The 12926-nt window shown below is 39.2% G+C and overlaps 13 non-coding genes across 13 annotated transcripts; all 13 read right to left on the bottom strand.

Annotated features, from left to right (window-relative positions):
* Positions 1-356: 356 nt before the first annotated feature.
* On the bottom strand, positions 357-572 carry LOC123730001 (small nucleolar RNA U3). The gene has a single exon (XR_006761694.1). It is a non-coding gene; the product is annotated as a small nucleolar RNA U3 (small nucleolar RNA).
* Positions 573-1368: 796 nt separating this feature from the next.
* LOC123730000 (small nucleolar RNA U3) lies at positions 1369-1584 on the bottom strand. Its single transcript, XR_006761693.1, has one exon. It is a non-coding gene; the product is annotated as a small nucleolar RNA U3 (small nucleolar RNA).
* Positions 1585-2380: 796 nt separating this feature from the next.
* LOC123729999 (small nucleolar RNA U3) lies at positions 2381-2596 on the bottom strand. The gene has a single exon (XR_006761692.1). It is a non-coding gene; the product is annotated as a small nucleolar RNA U3 (small nucleolar RNA).
* A 795-nt stretch (positions 2597-3391) lies between these two features.
* LOC123730016 (small nucleolar RNA U3) lies at positions 3392-3607 on the bottom strand. Its single transcript, XR_006761709.1, has one exon. It is a non-coding gene; the product is annotated as a small nucleolar RNA U3 (small nucleolar RNA).
* A 796-nt stretch (positions 3608-4403) lies between these two features.
* LOC123730017 (small nucleolar RNA U3) lies at positions 4404-4619 on the bottom strand. The gene has a single exon (XR_006761710.1). It is a non-coding gene; the product is annotated as a small nucleolar RNA U3 (small nucleolar RNA).
* Positions 4620-5416: 797 nt separating this feature from the next.
* LOC123729888 (small nucleolar RNA U3) lies at positions 5417-5632 on the bottom strand. The gene has a single exon (XR_006761587.1). It is a non-coding gene; the product is annotated as a small nucleolar RNA U3 (small nucleolar RNA).
* A 772-nt stretch (positions 5633-6404) lies between these two features.
* On the bottom strand, positions 6405-6620 carry LOC123729915 (small nucleolar RNA U3). Its single transcript, XR_006761614.1, has one exon. It is a non-coding gene; the product is annotated as a small nucleolar RNA U3 (small nucleolar RNA).
* A 797-nt stretch (positions 6621-7417) lies between these two features.
* Positions 7418-7633, bottom strand: LOC123729887 (small nucleolar RNA U3). Its single transcript, XR_006761586.1, has one exon. It is a non-coding gene; the product is annotated as a small nucleolar RNA U3 (small nucleolar RNA).
* Positions 7634-8430: 797 nt separating this feature from the next.
* Positions 8431-8646, bottom strand: LOC123729886 (small nucleolar RNA U3). Its single transcript, XR_006761585.1, has one exon. It is a non-coding gene; the product is annotated as a small nucleolar RNA U3 (small nucleolar RNA).
* A 797-nt stretch (positions 8647-9443) lies between these two features.
* Positions 9444-9659, bottom strand: LOC123729895 (small nucleolar RNA U3). The gene has a single exon (XR_006761594.1). It is a non-coding gene; the product is annotated as a small nucleolar RNA U3 (small nucleolar RNA).
* Positions 9660-10456: 797 nt separating this feature from the next.
* Positions 10457-10672, bottom strand: LOC123730010 (small nucleolar RNA U3). Its single transcript, XR_006761703.1, has one exon. It is a non-coding gene; the product is annotated as a small nucleolar RNA U3 (small nucleolar RNA).
* A 797-nt stretch (positions 10673-11469) lies between these two features.
* Positions 11470-11685, bottom strand: LOC123729995 (small nucleolar RNA U3). Its single transcript, XR_006761688.1, has one exon. It is a non-coding gene; the product is annotated as a small nucleolar RNA U3 (small nucleolar RNA).
* A 797-nt stretch (positions 11686-12482) lies between these two features.
* LOC123729994 (small nucleolar RNA U3) lies at positions 12483-12698 on the bottom strand. The gene has a single exon (XR_006761687.1). It is a non-coding gene; the product is annotated as a small nucleolar RNA U3 (small nucleolar RNA).
* Positions 12699-12926: the final 228 nt, after the last annotated feature.

Genomic DNA, 12926 nt, shown 5'->3' with positions numbered 1-12926 from the left:
CAGAATGGTTTGAATTACAAACCCCTAAAAGCTATCTATGAAAAGCTGAGACTCTAACGAACATGCACATGTGACATGATTAGCTCTATGACTCTCCCAAGCTACACAAGAGTTGTTAGAAGTTATGGGGTTATTCTATGTAGAAGATCAAAGGAAGGTCAAAGGTTGTCCTGAAAGGAAAATGGTAAAACACCTCATTGTGAAGCTAAATATAAGGGCTGGACATGGAGATAAATGAAAATCAGAAAACTGAAAAGATTTTTGCTGGGGTATCAGGACTGATTCAATAGGATTTATTTTATTAACGATGAGGATTTGGGAGACATTTCAGTAAGTTTTATTGTACATGGTTAACATCCACTCAGAACATATTCCCTTCATCCATGTTCATTGAAGAACAAGGAAAGATCATCAAAGGTGGAAGAAACATGAGCAAAGTCATATCTAGCCACCAGATTCATGCTCTGAACGGGAATATCTTGAATCGTCATCATGGATAGCGAGACCTACCACTTTAGACACACATTTCTCAAGTAACGAACTATAGAAATGATCCCTGAAAGTATAGTCTTGGTGTATAAGTAGTTGTGATCAAGGTGGAGCATCTTGAAAAGAGCATTTGCACCAGCGGTTTGTGTTGCATTCTCAGCATCAACAGTTGTTGCAATCAAATTATGTTAATTATGGAGAATTGCTAGGTTCCACAAATGAGAAAGATGGTCAGCGATGCTGGTTGCCAACAGGTAAAATATGACCTAATGTTGGTGGACATCCATCCATATTTCAAAGCAAGTTATTTTTGTGGAATTCTACCCCCTTTTCAACATTGTCTGTTTTAGCTATAGACGTATGGGTTGTACCATCAGATCTGTCTTTGTCTTCCGCATCCAGTGGTACCAAGAGTTAGTCTGTGTGATTAACGGGGGCTGAGATAGAGCTGTGTTTGTGAGACAAAGACATATCTCAAAGGGGCCCAGGTCCGGGTCTTTTTTTACAAAAACATCTGTAGAGTCAGAATGGTTTGAATTACAAACCCCTAAAAGCTATCTATGAAAAGCTGAGACTCTAACGAACATGCACATGTGACATGATTAGCTCTATGACTCTCCCAAGCTACACAAGAGTTGTTAGAAGTTATGGGGTTATTCTATGTAGAAGATCAAAGGAAGGTCAAAGGTTGTCCTGAAAGGAAAATGGTAAAACACCTCATTGTGAAGCTAAATATAAGGGCTGGACATGGAGATAAATGAAAATCAGAAAACTGAAAAGATTTTTGCTGGGGTATCAGGACTGATTCAATAGGATTTATTTTATTAACGATGAGGATTTGGGAGACATTTCAGTAAGTTTTATTGTACATGGTTAACATCCACTCAGAACATATTCCCTTCATCCATGTTCATTGAAGAACAAGGAAAGATCATCAAAGGTGGAAGAAACATGAGCAAAGTCATATCTAGCCACCAGATTCATGCTCTGAACGGGAATATCTTGAATCGTCATCATGGATAGCGAGACCTACCACTTTAGACACACATTTCTCAAGTAACGAACTATAGAAATGATCCCTGAAAGTATAGTCTTGGTGTATAAGTAGTTGTGATCAAGGTGGAGCATCTTGAAAAGAGCATTTGCACCAGCGGTTTGTGTTGCATTCTCAGCATCAACAGTTGTTGCAATCAAATTATGTTAATTATGGAGAATTGCTAGGTTCCACAAATGAGAAAGATGGTCAGCGATGCTGGTTGCCAACAGGTAAAATATGACCTAATGTTGGTGGACATCCATCCATATTTCAAAGCAAGTTATTTTTGTGGAATTCTACCCCCTTTTCAACATTGTCTGTTTTAGCTATAGACGTATGGGTTGTACCATCAGATCTGTCTTTGTCTTCCGCATCCAGTGGTACCAAGAGTTAGTCTGTGTGATTAACGGGGGCTGAGATAGAGCTGTGTTTGTGAGACAAAGACATATCTCAAAGGGGCCCAGGTCCGGGTCTTTTTTTACAAAAACATCTGTAGAGTCAGAATGGTTTGAATTACAAACCCCTAAAAGCTATCTATGAAAAGCTGAGACTCTAACGAACATGCACATGTGACATGATTAGCTCTATGACTCTCCCAAGCTACACAAGAGTTGTTAGAAGTTATGGGGTTATTCTATGTAGAAGATCAAAGGAAGGTCAAAGGTTGTCCTGAAAGGAAAATGGTAAAACACCTCATTGTGAAGCTAAATATAAGGCCTGGACATGGAGATAAATGAAAATCAGAAAACTGAAAAGATTTTTGCTGGGGTATCAGGACTGATTCAATAGGATTTATTTTATTAACGATGAGGATTTGGGAGACATTTCAGTAAGTTTTATTGTACATGGTTAACATCCACTCAGAACATATTCCCTTCATCCATGTTCATTGAAGAACAAGGAAAGATCATCAAAGGTGGAAGAAACATGAGCAAAGTCATATCTAGCCACCAGATTCATGCTCTGAACGGGAATATCTTGAATCGTCATCATGGATAGCGAGACCTACCACTTTAGACACACATTTCTCAAGTAACGAACTATAGAAATGATCCCTGAAAGTATAGTCTTGGTGTATAAGTAGTTGTGATCAAGGTGGAGCATCTTGAAAAGAGCATTTGCACCAGCGGTTTGTGTTGCATTCTCAGCATCAACAGTTGTTGCAATCAAATTATGTTAATTATGGAGAATTGCTAGGTTCCACAAATGAGAAAGATGGTCAGCGATGCTGGTTGCCAACAGGTAAAATATGACCTAATGTTGGTGGACATCCATCCATATTTCAAAGCAAGTTATTTTTGTGGAATTCTACCCCCTTTTCAACATTGTCTGTTTTAGCTATAGACGTATGGGTTGTACCATCAGATCTGTCTTTGTCTTCCGCATCCAGTGGTACCAAGAGTTAGTCTGTGTGATTAACGGGGGCTGAGATAGAGCTGTGTTTGTGAGACAAAGACGTATCTCAAAGGGGCCCAGGTCCGGGTCTTTTTTACAAAAACATCTGTAGAGTCAGAATGGTTTGAATTACAAACCCCTAAAAGCTATCTATGAAAAGCTGAGACTCTAACGAACATGCACATGTGACATGATTAGCTCTATGACGCTCCCAAGCTACACAAGAGTTGTTAGAAGTTATGGGGTTATTCTATGTAGAAGATCAAAGGAAGGTCAAAGGTTGTCCTGAAAGGAAAATGGTAAAACACCTCATTGTGAAGCTAAATATAAGGGCTGGACATGGAGATAAATGAAAGTCAGAAAACTGAAAAGATTTTTGCTGGGGTATCAGGACTGATTCAATAGGATTTATTTTATTAACGATGAGGATTTGGGAGACATTTCAGTAAGTTTTATTGTACATGGTTAACATCCACTCAGAACATATTCCCTTCATCCATGTTCATTGAAGAACAAGGAAAGATCATCAAAGGCGGAAGAAACATGAGCAAAGTCATATCTAGCCACCAGATTCATGCTCTGAACGGGAATATCTTGAATCGTCATCATGGATAGCGAGACCTACCACTTTAGACACACATTTCTCAAGTAACGAACTATAGAAATGATCCCTGAAAGTATAGTCTTGGTGTATAAGTAGTTGTGATCAAGGTGGAGCATCTTGAAAAGAGCATTTGCACCAGCGGTTTGTGTTGCATTCTCAGCATCAACAGTTGTTGCAATCAAATTATGTTAATTATGGAGAATTGCTAGGTTCCACAAATGAGAAAGATGGTCAGCGATGCTGGTTGCCAACAGGTAAAATATGACCTAATGTTGGTGGACATCCATCCATATTTCAAAGCAAGTTATTTTTGTGGAATTCTACCCCCTTTTCAACATTGTCTGTTTTAGCTATAGACGTATGGGTTGTACCATCAGATCTGTCTTTGTCTTCCGCATCCAGTGGTACCAAGAGTTAGTCTGTGTGATTAACGGGGGCTGAGATAGAGCTGTGTTTGTGAGACAAAGACGTATCTCAAAGGGGCCCAGGTCCGGGTCTTTTTTTACAAAAACATCTGTAGAGTCAGAATGGTTTGAATTACAAACCCCTAAAAGCTATCTATGAAAAGCTGAGACTCTAACGAACATGCACATGTGACATGATTAGCTCTATGACGCTCCCAAGCTACACAAGAGTTGTTAGAAGTTATGGGGTTATTCTATGTAGAAGATCAAAGGAAGGTCAAAGGTTGTCCTGAAAGGAAAATGGTAAAACACCTCATTGTGAAGCTAAATATAAGGGCTGGACATGGAGATAAATGAAAATCAGAAAACTGAAAAGATTTTTGCTGGGGTATCAGGACTGATTCAATAGGATTTATTTTATTAACGATGAGGATTTGGGAGACATTTCAGTAAGTTTTATTGTACATGGTTAACATCCACTCAGAACATATTCCCTTCATCCATGTTCATTGAAGAACAAGGGAAGATCATCAAAGGTGGAAGAAACATGAGCAAAGTCATATCTAGCCACCAGATTCATGCTCTGAACGGGAATATCTTGAATCGTCATCATGGATAGCGAGACCTACCACTTTAGACACACATTTCTCAAGTAACGAACTATAGAAATGATCCCTGAAAGTATAGTCTTGGTGTATAAGTAGTTGTGATCAAGGTGGAGCATCTTGAAAAGAGCATTTGCACCAGCGGTTTGTGTTGCATTCTCAGCATCAACAGTTGTTGCAATCAAATTATGTTAATTATGGAGAATTGCTAGGTTCCACAAATGAGAAAGATGGTCAGCGATGCTGGTTGCCAACAGGTAAAATATGACCTAATGTTGGTGGACATCCATCCATATTTCAAAGCAAGTTATTTTTGTGGAATTCTACCCCCTTTTCAACATTGTCTGTTTTAGCTATAGACGTATGGGTTGTACCATCAGATCTGTCTTTGTCTTCCGCATCCAGTGGTACCAAGAGTTAGTCTGTGTGATTAACGGGGGCTGAGATAGAGCTGTGTTTGTGAGACAAAGACGTATCTCAAAGGGGCCCAGGTCCGGGTCTTTTTTTTACAAAAACATCTGTAGAGTCAGAATGGTTTGAATTACAAACCCCTAAAAGCTATCTATGAAAAGCTGAGACTCTAACGAACATGCACATGTGACATGATTAGCTCTATGACGCTCCCAAGCTACACAAGAGTTGTTAGAAGTTATGGGGTTATTCTATGTAGAAGATCAAAAGAAGGTCAAAGGTTGTCCTGAAAGGAAAATGGTAAAACACCTCATTGTGAAGCTAAATATAAGGGCTGGACATGGAGATAAATGAAAGTCAGAAAACTATAAAGATTTTTGCTGGGGTATCAGGACTTATTCAATAGGATTTATTTTATTAACGATGAGGATTTGGGAGACATTTCAGTAAGTTTTATTGTACATGGTTAACATCCACTCAGAACATATTCCCTTCATCCATGTTCATTGAAGAACAAGGGAAGATCATCAAAGGCGGAAGAAACATGAGCAAAGTCATATCTAGCCACCAGATTCATGCTCTGAACGGGAATATCTTGAATCGTCATCATGGATAGCGAGACCTACCACTTTAGACACACATTTCTCAAGTAACGAACTATAGAAATGATCCCTGAAAGTATAGTCTTGGTGTATAAGTAGTTGTGATCAAGGTGGAGCATCTTGAAAAGAGCATTTGCACCAGCGGTTTGTGTTGCATTCTCAGCATCAACAGTTGTTGCAATCAAATGATGTTAATTAGGGAGAATTGCTAGGGTCAACAAATGAGAAAGATGGTCAGCGATGCTGGTTGCCAACAGGTAAAATATGACCTAATGTTGGTGGACATCCATCCATATTTCAAAGCAAGTTATTTTTGTGGAATTCTACCCCCTTTTCAACATTGTCTGTTTTAGCTATAGACATATGGGTTGTACCATCAGATCTGTCTTTGTCTTCCACATCCATTGGTACCAAGAGTTAGTCTGTGTGATTAACGGGGGCTGAGATAGAGCTGTGTTTGTGAGACAAAGACGTATCTCAAAGGGGCCCAGGTCCGGGTCTTTTTTTACAAAAACATCTGTAGAGTCAGAATGGTTTGAATTACAAACCCCTAAAAGCTATCTATGAAAAGCTGAGACTCTAACGAACATGCACATGTGACATGATTAGCTCTATGACGCTCCCAAGCTACACAAGAGTTGTTAGAAGTTATGGGGTTATTCTATGTAGAAGATCAAAGGAAAATGGTAAAACACCTCATTGTGAAGCTAAATATAAGGGCTGGACATGGAGATAAATGAAAGTCAGAAAACTGAAAAGATTTTTGCTGGGGTATCAGGACTGATTCAATAGGATTTATTTTATTAACGATGAGGATTTGGGAGACATTTCAGTAAGTTTTATTGTACATGGTTAACATCCACTCAGAACATATTCCCTTCATCCATGTTCATTGAAGAACAAGGGAAGATCATCAAAGGCGGAAGAAACATCAGCAAAGTCATATCTAGCCACCAGATTCATGCTCTGAACGGGAATATCTTGAATCGTCATCATGGATAGCGAGACCTACCACTTTAGACACACATTTCTCAAGTAACGAACTATAGAAATGATCCCTGAAAGTATAGTCTTGGTGTATAAGTAGTTGTGATCAAGGTGGAGCATCTTGAAAAGAGCATTTGCACCAGCGGTTTGTGTTGCATTCTCAGCATCAACAGTTGTTGCAATCAAATTATGTTAATTATGGAGAATTGCTAGGTTCCACAAATGAGAAAGATGGTCAGCGATGCTGGTTGCCAACAGGTAAAATATGACCTAATGTTGGTGGACATCCATCCATATTTCAAAGCAAGTTATTTTTGTGGAATTCTACCCCCTTTTCAACATTGTCTGTTTTAGCTATAGACATATGGGTTGTACCATGAGATCTGTCTTTGTCTTCCACATCCAGTTGTACCAAGAGTTAGTCTGTGTGATTAACGGGGGCTGAGATAGAGCTGTGTTTGTGAGACAAAGACGTATCTCAAAGGGGCCCAGGTCCGGGTCTTTTTTTTACAAAAACATCTGTAGAGTCAGAATGGTTTGAATTACAAACCCCTAAAAGCTATCTATGAAAAGCTGAGACTCTATCGAACATGCACATGTGACATGATTAGCTCTATGACGCTCCCAAGCTACACAAGAGTTGTTAGAAGTTATGGGGTTATTCTATGTAGAAGATCAAAGGAAGGTCAAAGGTTGTCCTGAAAGGAAAATGGTAAAACACCTCATTGTGAAGCTAAATATAAGGGCTGGACATGGAGATAAATGAAAGTCAGAAAACTGAAAAGATTTTTGCTGGGGTATCAGGACTGATTCAATAGGGTTTATTTTATTAACGATGAGGATTTGCGAGACATTTCAGTAAGTTTTATTGTACATGGTTAACATCCACTCAGAACATATTCCCTTCATCCATGTTCATTGAAGAACAAGGGAAGATCATCAAAGGCGGAAGAAACATGAGCAAAGTCATATCTAGCCACCAGATTCATGCTCTGAACGGGAATATCTTGAATCGTCATCATGGATAGCGAGACCTACCACTTTAGACACACATTTCTCAAGTAACGAACTATAGAAATGATCCCTGAAAGTATAGTCTTGGTGTATAAGTAGTTGTGATCAAGGTGGAGCATCTTGAAAAGAGCATTTGCACCAGCGGTTTGTGTTGCATTCTCAGCATCAACAGTTGTTGCAATCAAATTATGTTAATTATGGAGAATTGCTAGGGTCAACAAATGAGAAAGATGGTCAGCGATGCTGGTTGCCAACATGTAAAATATGACCTAATGTTGGTGGACATCCATCCATATTTCAAAGCAAGTTATTTTTGTGGAATTCTACCCCCTTTTCAACATTGTCTGTTTTAGCTATAGACGTATGGGTTGTACCATCAGATCTGTCTTTGTCTTCCGCATCCAGTGGTACCAAGAGTTAGTCTGTGTGATTAACGGGGGCTGAGATAGAGCTGTGTTTGTGAGACAAAGACATATCTCAAAGGGGCCCAGGTCCGGGTCTTTTTTTTACAAAAACATCTGTAGAGTCAGAATGGTTTGAATTACAAACCCCTAAAAGCTATCTATGAAAAGCTGAGACTCTAACGAACATGCACATGTGACATGATTAGCTCTATGACGCTCCCAAGCTACACAAGAGTTGTTAGAAATTATGGGGTTATTCTATGTAGAAGATCAAAGGAAGGTCAAAGGTTGTCCTGAAAGGAAAATGGTAAAACACCTCATTGTGAAGCTAAATATAAGGGCTGGACATGGAGATAAATGAAAGTCAGAAAACTGAAAAGATTTTTGCTGGGGTATCAGGACTGATTCAATAGGGTTTATTTTATTAACGATGAGGACTTGGGAGACATTTCAGTAAGTTTTATTGTACATGGTTAACATCCACTCAGAACATATTCCCTTCATCCATGTTCATTGAAGAACAAGGGAAGATCATCAAAGGCGGAAGAAACATGAGCAAAGTCATATCTAGCCACCAGATTCATGCTCTGAACGGGAATATCTTGAATCGTCATCATGGATAGCGAGACCTACCACTTTAGACACACATTTCTCAAGTAACGAACTATAGAAATGATCCCTGAAAGTATAGTCTTGGTGTATAAGTAGTTGTGATCAAGGTGGAGCATCTTGAAAAGAGCATTTGCACCAGCGGTTTGTGTTGCATTCTCAGCATCAACAGTTGTTGCAATCAAATTATGTTAATTATGGAGAATTGCTAGGGTCAACAAATGAGAAAGATGGTCAGCGATGCTGGTTGCCAACAGGTAAAATATGACCTAATGTTGGTGGACATCCATCCATATTTCAAAGCAAGTCATTTTTGTGGAATTCTACCCCCTTTTCAACATTGTCTGTTTTAGCTATAGACGTATGGGTTGTACCATCAGATCTGTCTTTGTCTTCCGCATCCAGTGGTACCAAGAGTTAGTCTGTGTGATTAACGGGGGCTGAGATAGAGCTGTGTTTGTGAGACAAAGACATATCTCAAAGGGGCCCAGGTCCGGGTCTTTTTTTTACAAAAACATCTGTAGAGTCAGAATGGTTTGAATTACAAACCCCTAAAAGCTATCTATGAAAAGCTGAGACTCTAACGAACATGCACATGTGACATGATTAGCTCTATGACGCTCCCAAGCTACACAAGAGTTGTTAGAAGTTATGGGGTTATTCTATGTAGAAGATCAAAGGAAGGTCAAAGGTTGTCCTGAAAGGAAAATGGTAAAACACCTCATTGTGAAGCTAAATATAAGGGCTGGACATGGAGATAAATGAAAGTCAGAAAACTGAAAAGATTTTTGCTGGGGTATCAGGACTGATTCAATAGGATTTATTTTATTAACGATGAGGACTTGGGAGACATTTCAGTAAGTTTTATTTTACATGGTTAACATCCACTCAGAACATATTCCCTTCATCCATGTTCATTGAAGAACAAGGGAAGATCATCAAAGGCGGAAGAAACATGAGCAAAGTCATTTCTAGCCACCAGATTCATGCTCTGAACGGGAATATCTTGAATCGTCATCATGGATAGCGAGACCTACCACTTTAGACACACATTTCTCAAGTAACGAACTATAGAAATGATCCCTGAAAGTATAGTCTTGGTGTATAAGTAGTTGTGATCAAGGTGGAGCATCTTGAAAAGAGCATTTGCACCAGCGGTTTGTGTTGCATTCTCAGCATCAACAGTTGTTGCAATCAAATTATGTTAATTATGGAGAATTGCTAGGTTCCACAAATGAGAAAGATGGTCAGCGATGCTGGTTGCCAACAGGTAAAATATGACCTAATGTTGGTGGACATCCATCCATATTTCAAAGCAAGTTATTTTTGTGGAATTCTACCCCCTTTTCAACATTGTCTGTTTTAGCTATAGACGTATGGGTTGTACCATCAGATCTGTCTTTGTCTTCCGCATCCAGTGGTACCAAGAGTTAGTCTGTGTGATTAACGGGGGCTGAGATAGAGCTGTGTTTGTGAGACAAAGACGTCTCTCAAAGGGGCCCAGGTCCGGGTCTTTTTTTTACAAAAACATCTGTAGAGTCAGAATGGTTTGAATTACAAACCCCTAAAAGCTATCTATGAAAAGCTGAGACTCTAACGAACATGCACATGTGACATGATTAGCTCTATGACGCTCCCAAGCTACACAAGAGTTGTTAGAATTTATGGGGTTATTCTATGTAGAAGATCAAAGGAAGGTCAAAGGTTGTCCTGTAAGGAAAATGGTAAAACACCTCATTGTGAAGCTAAATCTAAGGGCTGGACATGGAGATAAATGAAAGTCAGAAAACTGAAAAGATTTTTGCTGGGGTATCAGGACTGATTAAATAGGGTTTATTTTATTAACGATGAGGATTTGGGAGACATTTCAGTAAGTTTTATTGTACATGGTTAACATCCACTCAGAACATATTCCCTTCATCCATGTTCATTGAAGAACAAGGAAACATCATCAAAGGTGGAAGAAACATGAGCAAAGTCATATCTAGCCACCAGATTCATGCTCTGAACAGGAATATCTTGAATCGTCATCATGGATAGCGAGACCTACCACTTTAGACACACATTTCTCAAGTAACGAACTATAGAAATGATCCCTGAAAGTATAGTCTTGGTGTATAAGTAGTTGTGATCAAGGTGGAGCATCTTGAAAAGAGCATTTGCACCAGCGGTTTGTGTTGCATTCTCAGCATCAACAGTTGTTGCAATCAAATTATGTTAATTATGGAGAATTGCTAGGTTCCACAAATGAGAAAGATGGTCAGCGATGCTGGTTGCCAACAGGTAAAATATGACCTAATGTTGGTGGACATCCATCCATATTTCAAAGCAAGTTATTTTTGTGGAATTCTACCCCCTTTTCAACATTGTCTGTTTTAGCTATAGACGTATGGGTTGTACCATCAGATCTGTCTTTGTCTTCCGCATCCAGTGGTACCAAGAGTTAGTCTGTGTGATTAACGGGGGCTGAGATAGAGCTGTGTTTGTGAGACAAAGACATCTCTCAAAGGGGCCCAGGTCCGGGTCTTTTTTTTACGAAAACATCTGTAGAGTCAGAATGGTTTGAATTACAAACCCCTAAAAGCTATCTATGAAAAGCTGAGACTCTAACGAACATGCACATGTGACATGATTAGCTCTATGACGCTCCCAAGCTACACAAGAGTTGTTAGAAGTTATGGGGTTATTCTACGTAGAAGATCAAAGGAAGGTCAAAGGTTGTCCTGAAAGGAAAATGGTAAAACACCTCATTGTGAAGCTAAATATAAGGGCTGGACATTGAGATAAATGAAAGTCAGAAAACTGAAAAGATTTTTGCTGGGGTATCAGGACTGATTCAATAGGATTTATTTTATTAACGTTGAGGATTTGGGAGACATTTCAGTAAGTTTTATTGTACATGGTTAACATCCACTCAGAACATATTCCCTTCATCCATGTTCATTGAAGAACAAGGAAAGATCATCAAAGGTGTAAGAAAGATGAGCAAAGTCATTTCTAGCCACCAGATTCATGCTCTGAACGGGAATATCTTGAATCGTCATCATGGATAGCGAGACCTACCACTTTAGACACACATTTCTCAAGTAACAAACTATAGAAATGATCCCTGAAAGTATAGTCTTGGTGTATAAGTAGTTGTGATCAAGGTGGAGCATCTTGAAAAGAGCATTTGCACCAGCGGTTTGTGTTGCATTCTCAGCATCTACAGTTGTTGCAATCAAATTATGTTAATTATGGAGAATTGCTAGGTTCCACAAATGAGAAAGATGGTCAGCGATGCTGGTTGCCAAAAGGTATAATATGAGCTAATGTTGGTGGACATCCATCCATATTTCAAAGCAAGTTATATTTGTGGAATTCTACCCCCTTTTCAACATTGTCTGTTTTAGCTATAGACGTATGGGTTGTACCATCAGATCTGTCTTTGTCTTCCGCATCCAGTGGTACCAAGAGTTAGTCTGTGTGATTAACGGGGGCTGAGATAGAGCTGTGTTTGTGAGACAAAGACGTCTCTCAAAGGGGCCCAGGTCCGGGTCTTTTTTTTACAAAAACATCTGTAGAGTCAGAATGGTTTGAATTACAAACCCCTAAAAGCTATCTATGAAAAGCTGAGACTCTAACGAACATGCACATGTGACATGATTAGCTCTATGACGCTCCCAAGCTACACAAGAGTTGTTAGAAGTTATGGGGTTATTCTACGTAGAAGATCAAAGGAAGGTCAAAGGTTGTCCTGAAAGGAAAATGGTAAAACACCTCATTGTGAAGCTAAATATAAGGGCTGGACATGGAGATAAATGAAAGTCAGAAAACTGAAAAGATTTTTGCTGGGGTATCAGGACTGATTCAATAGGATTTATTTTATTAACGATGAGGATTTGGGAGACATTTCAGTAAGTTTTATTGTACATGGTTAACATCCACTCAGAACATATTCCCTTCATCCATGTTCATTGAAGAACAAGGAAAGATCATCAAAGGTGTAAGAAAGATGAGCAAAGTCATTTCTAGCCACCAGATTCATGCTCTGAACGGGAATATCTTGAATCGTCATCATGGATAGCGAGACCTACCACTTTAGACACACATTTCTCAAGTAACAAACTATAGAAATGATCCCTGAAAGTATAGTCTTGGTGTATAAGTAGTTGTGATCAAGGTGGAGCATCTTGAAAAGAGCATTTGCACCAGCGGTTTGTGTTGCATTCTCAGCATCTACAGTTGTTGCAATCAAATTATGTTAATTATGGAGAATTGCTAGGTTCCACAAATGAGAAAGATGGTCAGCGATGCTGGTTGCCAAAAGGTATAATATGAGCTAATGTTGGTGGACATCCATCCATATTTCAAAGCAAGTTATATT

The sequence above is a fragment of the Salmo salar genome, chromosome ssa23, assembly GCF_905237065.1.
Source record: "Salmo salar chromosome ssa23, Ssal_v3.1, whole genome shotgun sequence".
In the NCBI taxonomy this organism is placed as follows: domain Eukaryota; kingdom Metazoa; phylum Chordata; class Actinopteri; order Salmoniformes; family Salmonidae; genus Salmo; species Salmo salar.
Note: the sequence above shows the minus strand (reverse complement) of the source record. Positions and strands in the feature narration are given on the sequence as shown.